Genomic DNA, 15,000 nt, shown 5'->3' on the forward strand with positions numbered 1-15,000 from the left:
AGAGAGAGAGAGAGAGAGAGAGAGAGGGACAGATAGACAGACAAAGAGAGAGATAAATAAAAGTGAAAAAAATAAAATAAGGTGATATACAAAGAAAAAAAAATCGTTATTGTTTTAAGACTAAAGGTAAAAAAAACAAACATAAATAAAAAAAATAAAAAAATCAGCGTAAAATGGGAATAATAAGCGAGAAAGAGATGATAGAAAAAATACGAATCATGAGAGCATGACCCTTATGGAAAAAAAATAAAAAAAAGATAAAAAGTATAATAAAAACTGATTAAAAATGCTGAGTCATCTATGTTTCATCAACATTAACGCTATTTTATCTTCTGGGTGATAATATAATTATTTTTCAGTTCGTTTGATGTTTAATAAAGCACAGTGTATTAAAATTTTTACAATAGGCTCAGTCTGACTTAGGATTAAATGAAAAGGTAGATAGATATAGTTAGAGAGATAGATAGAGAGACAAATAGAGATAGAGATAGATAGATAGATAGAAATGAATGGTTATAGATAGAGATAGATTAATAGATATACATAAATTAATATATATATATATATATATATATATATATATATATACATATATAAAGAGAGAGAGAGAAAGAGAGATAAAGACAGACAGACAGACCGAACGATACATAGACAGAAACAAACCGAGCGAAACAAAGAGAAAAAAGAACGAAAAAAAAGACAGCAACAACACACACACAAACAAACAAACAGAGAGAGAAAAAAAAAAAACACACACACACCAACAACACCAACAGGACAACACCATAACCTCACCATAACCCGCGCGTGAAGCAGCTGCTGGAACACCAGAGCGAGGAACAGGTGCACTATGCAGTACCACACGTTCCACAGGGGCACCTGGGGGTCGTACTTGGCTCGGGGGGCCTTGACGTCCGGGAAGGCGTCGGGGTCCCCCAGGCGAGGCGCCCCGGGGACCCAGCCGGGCCCGTAGAACACCGCCCTCAGGGAGTCGCTCCAGCTGCTCATGCCCCGCGCCTTCTGCAGGACCTCGCCGAAGTAGAAGAACTGGGGGCGGGGCGGAGAGAGGGAGAGAGAGAGAGGGATGAGGAGACGGATGGATAATTACGGAGACGGATAGATGGATAAGAAGACGGATACAGATGGATAAGGAGATGGATAGATAGCAAGATGGATGGGTAAGTAGACGGATATATATTAAGGTGGATAGATGGATAAAGAGACAGAAAGATGGATAAGGAGACGGAACGATATATATGAAGACGGATAGATGGATAAGGAGATGGATAGATAGCAAGATAGACGGAGACGGATATATATCAAGGTGGATAGATAGATAAAGAGGCGGAAAGATGGACAAGGAGATGGATAGACAGTAAGACGGATAAGTGGATAAGAAGATGCATATATATATCAAGGTGGATGGATAAGGAAACGGGAAGATTGCAAGATAGATGGAGACGAGACGGAAAGGGAGAGGGAAAGGGGAGTGAGGGAGAAGGAGAGGGATATGAGAGTGAGGGAGAGGGAGAGTGGAGTGAGGGAGAAGGGAAGGGGAGTGAGGGAGAGGGAGGGGGGAGAGGGGAGTGAGAGAGAGGGAGAGAGGAGAGGAGTGAATGAGAAAGGAGGAGGAGGGGAGGGACAGTGAAGAAGAGTGAGAGAGCGAGAGAAAGAAATATAAAATGTAAAGTTTTTTATTTATGACTTCCTCAATCACCTTTGACCTCTGTGCTTCTTTCATGACCCAAAACCTCTGTCTCATGCCCTCCCTTTACCCTTATCAAAATCCATCCCTTATCTCTAACACCTGTCTATGACCTCCTTAGACACCTATACATGACCTCTGACCTTCCTTCCAGCACTGACCTCCAGTGACCCTACCTCATGCCAGACGCCGTTCATGGACTGAGGTTGATCCACGAGTCCGTAGACGATCTCCTCGCCCTCTTTCTCCTCCTGGAAAGTCCCGAAGAGTCGGTCCCAGATGATGAGGACGCTGCCGTAGTTCTTGTCCAGACACCACTTGTTGGATCCTGTGAGAGGGAATGAGGGAAGGAAGATGGGAGGGAATGAGGGGGGGAAGGAGGGAGGGAAGGTGTGAGGGAATGAGGGGGGAGTGAAGAAAGGAGGGAGGGAAAGGGAGGGGAAAGGGAGGGAAGGAAAGACGGAAAAGGAGAAAAGGAGGGAAAGAAAAGGCAGGAAGGAGGGACGGAAAAGAAGGGAAGGGGGAAGGAACGAAAAAGGAGGGAGGAAGGAAAAGGGAGGAAAGAGAGGGGGGAAGAAAAAGGGAGGGAGCCTTAGGATGTGATGCTGTTCGAAATATCTCTTTGTGTTTCTCTTTCCTGGTATGTTAGTGCATTTCTTTTTTCTTTTCTTTTTTTGAAATATCTTTTTTATTTCTGTTCCTCTAAATCTTTGGCTTTGAGCTTGTCTGTCTTTCTTTCTTTCTCTCTCTCTCTCGCTCTGTCTATCAATCTATCTCTCTATCTATTTATCTCTGTCTCTCCCTTTCTCTCTTTCTTACCCTGTGGTGCGAGGGCTTGCAGAAAACCCTTTCTCTCTCTCTCTCTCTCTCTCTCTCTCTCTCTCTCTCTCTCTCTCTCTCTCTCTCTCTCTCTCTCTCTCTCTCTCTCTCTCCCTCTCTCTCTCTCTCTCTCTCTCTCTCTCTCTCTCTCTCTCTCTCTCTCTCTCTCTCTCTCTCTCTCTCTCTCTCTCTCTTCCTTACCATGAACCCTGTGGTGCCGAGAGGCTTGCAGAAAACCCTTTCTCTCTCTCTCTCTCTCTCTCTCTCTCTCTCTCTCTCTCTCTCTCTCTCTCTCTCTCTCTCTCTCTCTCTCTCTCTCTCTCTCTCAGAACCCCACCTCTCTCTCTCTGTCTGTCTGTCTGTCTGTCTCTCTCTCTCTCTCTCTCTCTCTCTCTCTCTCTCTCTCTCTCTCTCTCTCTCTCTCTCTCTCTCTCTCTCTCTCTCTCTCTTCCCCTGCATGGTGAACCCTGTGGTGCCGAGGCGTGCAGAAAACCTTTCTCTCTCTCTCTCTCTCTCTCTCTCTCTCTCTCTCTCTCTCTCTCTCTCTCTCTCTCTCTCTCTCTCTCTCTCTCTCTCTCTCTCTCTCTCTTCCTTACCATGGTGAACCTGTGGTGCGGGCGTGCAGAAAACCCTTTCTCTCTCTCTCTCTCTCTCTCTCTCTCTCTCTCTCTCTCTCTCTCTCTCTCTCTCTCTCTCTCTCTCTCTCTCTCTCTCTCTCTCTCTCTCTCTCTTCCTTACCATAGTGAACCACATGGTGCCGAGCGTGCAGAAACCCTTTCTCTCTCTCTCTCTCTCTCTCTCTCTCTCTCTCTCTCTCTCTCTCTCTCTCTCTCTCTCTCTCTCTCTCTCTCTCTCTCTCTCTCTCTCTCTTCCTTACCATGGTGAACCCTGTGGTGCGAGGGCGTGCAGAAAACCCTTTCTCTCTCTCTCTCTCTCTCTCTCTCTCTCTCTCTCTCTCTCTCTCTCTCTCTCTCTCTCTCTCTCTCTCTCTCTCTCTCTCTCTCTCTCTCTCTTCCTTACCATGGTGAACCCTGTGGTGCCGAGGCGTGCAGAAAACCCTTTCTCTCTCTCTCTCTCTCTCTCTCTCTCTCTCTCTCTCTCTCTCTCTCTCTCTCTCTCTCTCTCTCTCTCTCTCTTCCTTGCTGGTGAACCCTGTGGTGCGAGGGCGTGCAGAAAAGCCCTTCTCTCTCTCTCTCTCTCTCTCTCTCTCTCTCTCTCTCTCTCTCTCTCTCTCTCTCTCTCTCTCTCTCTCTCTCTCTCCCTCTCTCTCTCTCTCTCTCTCTCTCTCTCTCTCTCTCTCTCTCTCTCTCTCTCTCTCTCTCTCTTCCTTACCATGGTGAACCCTGTGGTGCCGAGGGCGTGCAGAAAACCTTTCTCTCTCTCTCTCTCTCTCTCTCTCTCTCTCTCTCTCTCTCTCTCTCTCTCTCTCTCTCTCTCTCTCTCTCTCTCTCTCTCTTCCTTACCATAGTGAACCCTGTGGTGCGAGGGCGTGCAGAAACCCTTTCTCTCTCTCTCTCTCTCTCTCTCTCTCTCTCTCTCTCTCTCTCTCTCTCTCTCTCTCTCTCTCTCTCTCTCTCTCTCTCTCTCTCTCTTCCTTACCATGGTGAACCTGTGGTGCGAGGAAGCCTTTCTCTCTCTCTCTCTCTCTCTCTCTCTCTCTCTCTCTCTCTCTCTCTCTCTCTCTCTCTCTTCCGCCCATGGTGAACCCTGTGGTGCAGGGGGCGTGCAGAAAACCCTTTCTCTCTCTCTCTCTCTCTCTCTCTCTCTCTCTCTCTCTCTCTCTCTCTCTCTCTCTCTCTCTGTCTCTCTCTCTCTCTCTCTCTCTCTCTCTTCCTTACCATGGTGAACTTCCCCTGTGGTGCGAGGCGTGCAGAAAACCCTCCTCTCTCTCTCTCTCTCTCTCTCTCTCTCTCTCTCTCTCTCTCTCTCTCTCTCTCTCTCTCTCTCTCTCTCTCTCTCTCTCTCTCTCCCTCCCTCCCTCCCTCCCACCCTCCCTCTCTCTCTCTCTTCCTTACCATGGTGAACCCTGTGGTGCGAGGGCGTGCAGAAAACCCACTCGCGCGTCCCAGGCTTCCGAATCACATCGGTATGAACCCAGAACTGGAAGAGGTAGTTTAACCCCAAGTGAACCACCACCGACGTCTTCGGAATGCCGAGGAGGGCAAGGGCTGATAAAAGCCGAAGTGGACGAGACGCTGGGAATGGAGAGACGGAGGGCCGACGAGAGCGTGAAGTCCTCGGAGGAATGGTGGACCCAGGTGGACGCCCAGAGGAAGTTGATTTCTGCAGGGAAGGGAAGTCGGTTGAAAGGTCGCGGTTGAGGTCGTGGATTGGCTTACGGGGTGGGGGTAGAGAGGTCTGGGGTAGCTTGGGTTGGGTGTGAGGGGTTGGTTTAGCGAAGCCGAGGACACTAATTACTGATAGTTTTTATTATATTATCATTATTATCATCATCATTTGCTGTAAAGTGTGGTGGGGGCCTGTCGAGCTTCTTTCCTGTCAGTTCAGGAGTGAGGCAAGACTGTGTCCTTGCACCAACTCTTTTCAACACTTGCATGGACTGGATACTGGGCAGAGCTACTGTTCAAAGTCATTGTGGAGCAACGCTGGGCAATATCAAGGTTACCGACCCTGACTTTGCTGACGGTGTTGCTATTCTATCTCAGTCCTTGGAATCCTTAGTGGTGGCTCTCGATGCATTTAGTAATGGGACAAAGCCCTTGGGTCTAGAGGTCTCCTGGACCAAGACCAAGTTCCAGGACTTGGGGGACATACTAGGAGAACCTAGAGTCGGTACGTGCTTGCGGCGAGGACATTGAAGTCACAGAGAGCTTTACATACCTTGGTCGTGTAGTTCATAACTCTGGGCTGTCAGACCAGGAAGTAAGCAGACGGATTGGCCTGGCAGCGGGGTCATGAACTCTTCGACAAGAGTATTTTGAGATGTCGGTACCTGTGCAGAAGGACCCAAGGTATGTGTCTTCAGGCCTGATAATGCCTGTTTTGCTATACGGTGAACCTGGACATTATCCTGTGCCTTGGAGTCACGTCTTGATGCCTTTTGTAATAGGTCCTTGCACCGGATCATGGGGTACAGTTGGCGGGACCGTGTCAACGGTCGCACAATCCAGGATCTCAACTCAGGCTATACGGTCACCTGACAAGAAAGGAGGAGGAGGAAAGAAGGAAGGAAAAGCAGGGAAGGAGTGAGGAAAAGGTGGGAAGGAGGGACGGAAAGAAGGAAGAAATAAGGAAAAGGATGGAAGGATGGAGGAAAACAAAGAGAGGGAGGAAAAGGAGGGAAGAAGGAATGAAAAGGTTACTGGTTGGCTTACGGGGGGGGGGGGGGAGGCACGGGGGGGGGGGGGGTTTGGTTTTGCGAAAAGAACCAAACAAGAAAACAAACACATCATTTCTGAAAAGGGGTGGGGCCCGGGGCCCCGCCACAAACAAGACTTTTTTACCAATTTTTAACCTTTAACAACGGGGGAGCACCCAAAACATTTACAAGTGGGCAAAACAAGGACCGACCCAGCGACTTTCACACGGAAACCTTAGGGGGGTCCGATGAAAAGGGCAAACCCAGGCGACCCACCAAGACCAATTCCAGGTTGGGGGACAACAAAAACCAGAGCGGACGGGGCCCGAACATTAACCCGGAGCCATACGGCCCGGGCCCAAAACTCCCCCACCCAAACCCCAATTCCTGGAGCGGGGTAAAACCCGAACCCAAAAGAAAAACAAAACCTCAAACCAAGGTTTTGGGTCAACCCGAAAAAGGGCCCAACGGGGCCTAATTACCTGGTTAGCCGTAAACCAAAAAAAGGCCCACCCCAAACCCCAAGGGTCAATTCCGGGGTGCCGGTGAAAAAAACCCAGACCCAAAGGCACACCAAACCCCCAAGAAAAAAGGAGGGAGAAAACCCAAAAAAAGGAGAACCAAACCCAAGAAAATTTAAGGAAAGGGATGAAAAAGAAAAACCCCAAAAAAGAAAAAAAAGAAAATTAAAAGGAAAGGGGGGAAAACCAAAAAAAAGAGAGAAAAAAAGAAAAACCATGGTTACCATGGAAAAAAAACCCCAAAAACCAAGAGAGACCACCCAACCCCCAAAAAACCACCATACCTATACCTAACAACCCTAACCCAAAACACCATCCAACCAACCTACCTGGTTAGCGCGATGAACAAAGACCCAAGAACCAAGAGACGACCACCCAACCACCCAACGACCATCAATTACCATGGTTAGCGCGATGAACAAAGACCCAAGAACCAAGAGACGACCACCCGACCACCCAACGACCATCAATTACCATGGTTAGCGCGATGGACAAAGACCCAAGAACCAAGAGACTACCACCCAACCACCCAACGACCATCAATTACCATGGTTAGCGCGATGAACAACCCAAGAACCAAGAGACGACCACCCAACCACCCAACGACCATCAATTACCATGGTTAGCGCGATGAACAACCCAAGAACCAAGAGACGACCACCCAACCACCCAACGACCATCAATTACCATGGTTAGCGCGATGAACAACCCAAGAACCAAAGGACGACCACCCAACCACCCAACGACCATCAATTACCATGGCTAGCGCGATGAACAAAGACCCTAGACCCAAGAGACGACCACCCAACCACCCAACGACCATCAATTACCATGGTTAGCGCGATGAACAACCCAAGAACCAAGAGACGACCACCCAACCACCCAACGACCATCAATTACCATGGTTAGCGCGATGAACAAAGACCCAAAACCCAAAAGACGACCATCCAACAACCCAACGACCTTCAATTACCATGGTTAGCGCGATGAACAACCCAAGAACCAAGAGACGACCACCCAACCACCCAACGACCATCAATTACCATGGTTAGCGCGATGAACAAAGACCCAAGAACCAAGAGACGACCACCCAACCACCCAACGACCATCAATTACCATAGTTAGCGCGATGAACAACCCTAGACCCAAAAGACGACCATCCAACCACCCAACGACCATCAATTACCATAGTTAGCGCGATGAACAAAGACCCAAGAACCAAGAGACGACCACCCAACCACCCAACGACCATCAATTACCATGGTTAGCGCGATGAACAAAGACCCAAGAACCAAGAGACGACCACCCAACCACCCAACGACCATCAATTACCGTGGTTAGCGCGATGAACAAAGACCCAAGACCCAAGAGACGACCACCCAACGACCATCAATTACCATGGTTAGCACGATGAACAACCCAAGAACCAAGAGACGACCACCCAACGACCATCAATTACCATGGTTAGCACGATGAACAACCCAAGAACCAAGAGACGACCATCCAACCACCCAACGACCATCAATTACCATGGTTAGCGCGATGAACAACCCAAGAACCAAGAGACGACCACCCAACCACCCAACGACCATCAATTACCATGGTTAGCGCGATGAACAACCCAAGAACCAAGAGACGACCACCCAACCACCCAACGACCATCAATTACCATGGTTAGCGCGATGAACAACCCAAGAACCAAGAGACGACCACCCAACCACCCAACGACCATCAATTACCATGGTTAGCGCGATGAACAACCCAAGAACCAAGAGACGACCACCCAACCACCCAACGACCATCAATCACCATGGTTAGCGCGATGAACAAAGACCCAAGACCCAAGAGACGACCATCCAACCACCCAACGACCATCAATTACCGTGGTTAGCGCGATGAACAAAGACCCAAGAACCAAGAGACGACCACCCAACCACCCAACGACCATCAATTACCATGGTTAGCGCGATGAACAAAGACCCAAGAACCAAGAGACGACCACCCGACCACCCAACGACCATCAATTACCATGGTTAGCGCGATGGACAAAGACCCAAGAACCAAGAGACTACCACCCAACCACCCAACGACCATCAATTACCATGGTTAGCGCGATGAACAACCCAAGAACCAAGAGACGACCACCCAACCACCCAACGACCATCAATTACCATGGTTAGCGCGATGAACAACCCAAGAACCAAGAGACGACCACCCAACCACCCAACGACCATCAATTACCATGGTTAGCGCGATGAACAACCCAAGAACCAAAGGACGACCACCCAACCACCCAACGACCATCAATTACCATGGCTAGCGCGATGAACAAAGACCCTAGACCCAAGAGACGACCACCCAACCACCCAACGACCATCAATTACCATGGTTAGCGCGATGAACAACCCAAGAACCAAGAGACGACCACCCAACCACCCAACGACCATCAATTACCATGGTTAGCGCGATGAACAAAGACCCAAAACCCAAAAGACGACCATCCAACAACCCAACGACCTTCAATTACCATGGTTAGCGCGATGAACAACCCAAGAACCAAGAGACGACCACCCAACCACCCAACGACCATCAATTACCATGGTTAGCGCGATGAACAAAGACCCAAGAACCAAGAGACGACCACCCAACCACCCAACGACCATCAATTACCATAGTTAGCGCGATGAACAACCCTAGACCCAAAAGACGACCATCCAACCACCCAACGACCATCAATTACCATAGTTAGCGCGATGAACAAAGACCCAAGAACCAAGAGACGACCACCCAACCACCCAACGACCATCAATTACCATGGTTAGCGCGATGAACAAAGACCCAAGAACCAAGAGACGACCACCCAACCACCCAACGACCATCAATTACCGTGGTTAGCGCGATGAACAAAGACCCAAGACCCAAGAGACGACCACCCAACCACCATCAATTACCATGGTTAGCACGATGAACAACCCAAGAACCAAGAGACGACCACCCAACGACCATCAATTACCATGGTTAGCACGATGAACAACCCAAGAACCAAGAGACGACCATCCAACCACCCAACGACCATCAATTACCATGGTTAGCGCGATGAACAAAGACCCAAGAACCAAGAGACGACCACCCAACGACCATCAATTACCGTGGTTAGCGCGATGGACAAAGACCCAAGAACCAAGAGACGACCACCCAACCACCCAACGACCATCAATTACCATGGTTAGCGCGATGAACAAAGACCCAAGAACCAAGAGACGACCATCCAACCACCCAACGACCATCAATTACCATGGTTAGCACGATGAACAACCCAAGAACCAAGAGACGACCACCCAACGACCATCAATTACCATGGTTAGCACGATGAACAACCCAAGAACCAAGAGACGACCATCCAACCACCCAACGACCATCAATTACCATGGTTAGCGCGATGAACAAAGACCCAAGAACCAAGAGACGACCACCCAACGACCATCAATTACCGTGGTTAGCGCGATGGACAAAGACCCAAGAACCAAGAGACGACCACCCAACCACCCAACGACCACCAATTACCATGGTCAGCGCCATGAACAAAGACCCAAGAACCAAGAGACGACCACCCAACCACCCAACGACCATCAATTACCATGGTTAGCGCGATGAACAACCCAAGAACGAAGAGACGACCACCCAACCACCCAACGACCATCAATTACCATGGTTAGCGCGATGAACAACCCAAGAACCAAGAGACGACCACCCAACCACCCAACGACCATCAATCACCATAGTTAGCGCGATGAACAAAGACCCAAGAACCAAAAGACGACCACCCAACCACCCAACGACCATCAATTACCATGATTAGCGCGATGAACAACCCAAGAACCAAGAGACGACCACCCAACCACCCCAACGACCATCAATTACCATGGTTAGCGCGATGGACAAAGACCCAAGAACCAAGAGACGACCATCCAACGACCATCAATTACCATGGTTAGCGCGATGAACAAAGACCCAAGAACCAAGAGACGACCACCCAACCACCCAACGACCATCAATTACCGTGGTTAGCGCGATGAACAAAGACCCAAGAACCAAGAGACGGTCACCCAACCACCCAACGACCATCAATTACCATGGTTAGCGCGATGAACAACCCAAGAACCAAGAGACGACCACCCAACCACCCAACGACCATCAATTACCATGGTTAGCGCGATGAACAAAGACCCAAGAACCAAAGGACGACCACCCAACCACCCAACGACCATCAATTACCGTGGTTAGCGCGATGAACAAAGACCCAAGAACCAAGAGACGACCACCCAACCACCCAACGACCATCAATTACCATGGTTAGCGCGATGAACAAAGACCCAAGAACCAAGAGACGACCACCCAACCACCCACCGACCATCAATTACCATGGTTAGCGCGATGAACAACCCAAGAACCAAGAGACGACCACCCAACCACCCAACGACCATCAACTACCATGGTTAGCGCGATGAACAAAGACCCAAGAACCAAGAGACGACCATCCAACCACCCAACGACCATCAATTACCATGGTTAGCGCGATGAACAAAGACCCAAGACCCAAGAGACGACCATCCAACCACCCACCGACCATCAATTACCATGGTTAGCGCGATGAACAACCCAAGAACCAAGAGACGACCACCCAACCACCCAACGACCATCAACTACCATGGTTAGCGCGATGAACAAAGACCCAAGAACCAAGAGACGACCATCCAACCACCCAACGACCATCAATTACCATGGTTAGCGCGATGAACAAAGACCCAAGACCCAAGAGACGACCACCCAACCACCCAACGACCATCAATTACCATGGTTAGCGCCATGAACAACCCAAGACCCAAGAGACGACCACCCAACCACCCAACGACCATCAATTACCATGGTTAGCGCGATGAACAACCCAAGAACCAAGAGACGACCATCCAACCACCCAACGACCATCAATTACCATGGTTAGCGCGATGAACAAAGACCCAAGAACCAAGAGACGACCACCCAACCACCCAACGACCATCAATTACCATGGTTAGCGCGATGAACAACCCAAGAACCAAGAGACGACCACCCAACCACCCAACGACCATCAACTACCATGGTTAGCGCGATGAACAAAGACCCAAGAACCAAGAGACGACCATCCAACCACCCAACGACCATCAATTACCATGGTTAGCGCGATGAACAAAGACCCAAGACCCAAGAGACGACCACCCAACCACCCAACGACCATCAATTACCATGGTTAGCGCCATGAACAACCCAAGACCCAAGAGACGACCACCCAACCACCCAACGACCATCAATTACCATGGTTAGCGCGATGAACAACCCAAGAACCAAGAGACGACCATCCAACCATCCAACGACCATCAATTACCATGGTTAGCGCGATGAACAAAGACCCAAGACCCAAGAGACGACCACCCAACCACCCAACGACCATCAATTACCATGGTTAGCGCCATGAACAACCCAAGACCCAAGAGACGACCACCCAACCACCCAACGACCATCAATTACCATAGTTAGCGCTATGGACAACCCAAGAACCAAGAGACGACCATCCAACGACCATCAATTACCATGGTTAGCGCGATGAACAAAGACCCAAGACCCAAGAGACGACCACCCAACCACCCAACGACCATCAATTACCATGGTTAGCGCCATGAACAACCCAAGACCCAAGAGACGACCACCCAACCACCCAACGACCATCAATTACCATAGTTAGCGCTATGGACAACCCAAGAACCAAGAGACGACCATCCAACGACCATCAATTACCATGGTTAGCGCGATGAACAACCCAAGAACCAAGAGACGACCATCCAACCACCCAACGACCATCAATTACCATGGTTAGCGCGATGAACAAAGACCCAAGACCCAAGAGACGACCACCCAACCACCCAACGACCATCAATTACCATAGTTAGCGCTATGGACAACCCAAGAACCAAGAGACGACCATCCAACGACCATCAATTACCATGGTTAGCGCCATGAACAACCCAAGACCCAAGAGACGACCACCCAACCACCCAACGACCATCAATTACCATAGTTAGCGCTATGGACAACCCAAGAACCAAGAGACGACCACCCAACGACCATCAATTACCATGGTTAGCGCCATGAACAACCCAAGACCCAAGAGACGACCACCCAACCACCCAACGACCATCAATTACCATAGTTAGCGCTATGGACAACCCAAGAACCAAGAGACGACCATCCAACGACCATCAATTACCATGGTTAGCGCGATGAACAACCCAAGAACCAAGAGACGACCATCCAACCACCCAACGACCATCAATTACCATGGTTAGCGCGATGAACAAAGACCCAAGACCCAAGAGACGACCACCCAACCACCCAACGACCATCAATTACCATGGTTAGCGCCATGAACAACCCAAGACCCAAGAGACGACCACCCAACCACCCAACGACCATCAATTACCATAGTTAGCGCTATGGACAACCCAAGAACCAAGAGACGACCACCCAACGACCATCAATTACCATGGTTAGCGCGATGAACAACCCAAGAACCAAGAGACGACCATCCAACCACCCAACGACCATCAATTACCATGGTTAGCGCCATGAACAACCCAAGACCCAAGAGACGACCACCCAACCACCCAACGACCATCAATTACCATAGTTAGCGCTATGGACAACCCAAGAACCAAGAGACGACCATCCAACGACCATCAATTACCATAGTTAGCGCGATGAATAAAGACCCAAGAACCAAGAGACGACCACCCAACCATCCAACGACCATCAATTACCATGGTTAGCGCGACGAACAACCCAAGAACCAAGAGACGACCATCCAACGACCATCAATTACCATGGTTAGCGCCATGAACAACCCAAGAACCAAGAGACGACCATCCAACCACCCAACGACCATCAATTACCATGGTTAGCGCGATGAACAACCCAAGAACCAAGAGACGACCACCCAACCACCCAACGACCATCAATTACCATGGTTAGCGCGATGAACAAAGACCCAAGAACCAAGAGACGACCACCCAACCACCCAACGACCATCAATTACCATGGTTAGCGCGATGAACAAAGACCCAAGACCCAAGAGACGACCATCCAACCACCCAACGACCACCAATTACCATGGTCAGCGCCATGAACAAAGACCCAAGAACCAAGAGACGACCACCCAACCACCCAACGACCACCAATTACCATGGTTAGCGCGATGAACAACCCAAGAACCAAAAGACGACCATCCAACCACCCAACGACCATCAATTACCATGGTTAGCGCGATGAACAAAGATCCAAGAACCAAGAGACGACCACCCAACCACCCCAACGACCACCAATTACCATGGTTAGCGCGATGGACCCAGTAGTAGCACATGTCAACCAGTAGGAGCGATGCCCACCAAGTGACGAGCGAGTCCCAAGCCCAGTCCAGGATCCGCCATTGGTACAACCACTCGTATCCTAGCAGGATGAAGCCCACGGTGAGGAACCTGCGAACGGGGGAGTGGAAGAGGTGAAGGAAGCGAATGGATAGAGTGAATGAAAATGAGATGAATGGATAGATAAATAAATAAATAGAGTAAATGAAATTGAGATAAATGGATAGATTCAAGTAAATAAATAGAGTGAATGAATTGAGATGAATGAATATAATGAATGGATAGAGTGAAGGAAGTGAATGGATAGAGTGAAGGAAGTGAATGGATAGTGTGAATGAAGCGAATGGATAGAGTGAATGAAGCGAATGGATAGTGTGAATGAAGCGAATGGATAGAGTGAAGGAAGTGAATGGACAGAGTGAATGAAATTAGTGGATAGAGTGAATAAAGTGGATGGATAGAGTGAATGAAATTGAAATGAATGGATTGATTGAAAAAAATGAATTGAGTGAATGAAATTAATGGATAGAGTGAATGAATGGATAGACTGAAAGAAATGAATAGATAGAGAATGAAATAAGTGGATAGAGTGAATGAAATTGAGATGAATGAATATAATGAATGGATAGACTGAAAGAAATGAATAGATAGAGTGAATGAAATAAATGGATAGAGTGAATGAAATTAGTGGATAGAGTGAATGAAATTGAAATGAATGGATAGAGTGAAAGAAATGAACGGATAGAGTGAATGAAATTGAGATGAATGAATATAATGAATGGATAGACTGAAAGAAATGAATAGATAGAGTGAATGAAATGAATGGATAGAGTGAATGAAATGAATGGATAGAGTGAATGAAATGAATGGATAGAGTGAATGAAATGAATGGATAGAGTGAATGAAATGAATGGATAGAGTGAATGAAATGAATGAATAGAGTGAATGAAATTAATGGATAGAGTGAATGAATATAATGAATGGATAGACTGAAAGAAATGAATAAATAGAGTGAATGAAATAAAAGAATAGAGTGAATGAAATGAATGGATAGAGTGAAGGAATAGAACCAAATGTGAGAACAGCAAGGAAACTACGAATTAAATTAAGTGAAATGAGTGAATATAATGAATGGATGGATTGAAAAAAAAAAATGAAAAAGATTAAATGAATGAAGCGAAG

At 48.3% G+C, this 15,000-nt stretch overlaps 1 pseudogene; it reads right to left on the bottom strand.

Moving 5' to 3' along the window:
* The window catches only part of LOC138863221 (alkylglycerol monooxygenase-like), a 32,542-nt pseudogene that overhangs the window by 1,213 nt on the left and 16,329 nt on the right, over positions 1-15,000 (bottom strand).

Source organism: Penaeus vannamei, chromosome 11 (genome assembly GCF_042767895.1).
Source record: "Penaeus vannamei isolate JL-2024 chromosome 11, ASM4276789v1, whole genome shotgun sequence".
Taxonomy (NCBI): domain Eukaryota; kingdom Metazoa; phylum Arthropoda; class Malacostraca; order Decapoda; family Penaeidae; genus Penaeus; species Penaeus vannamei.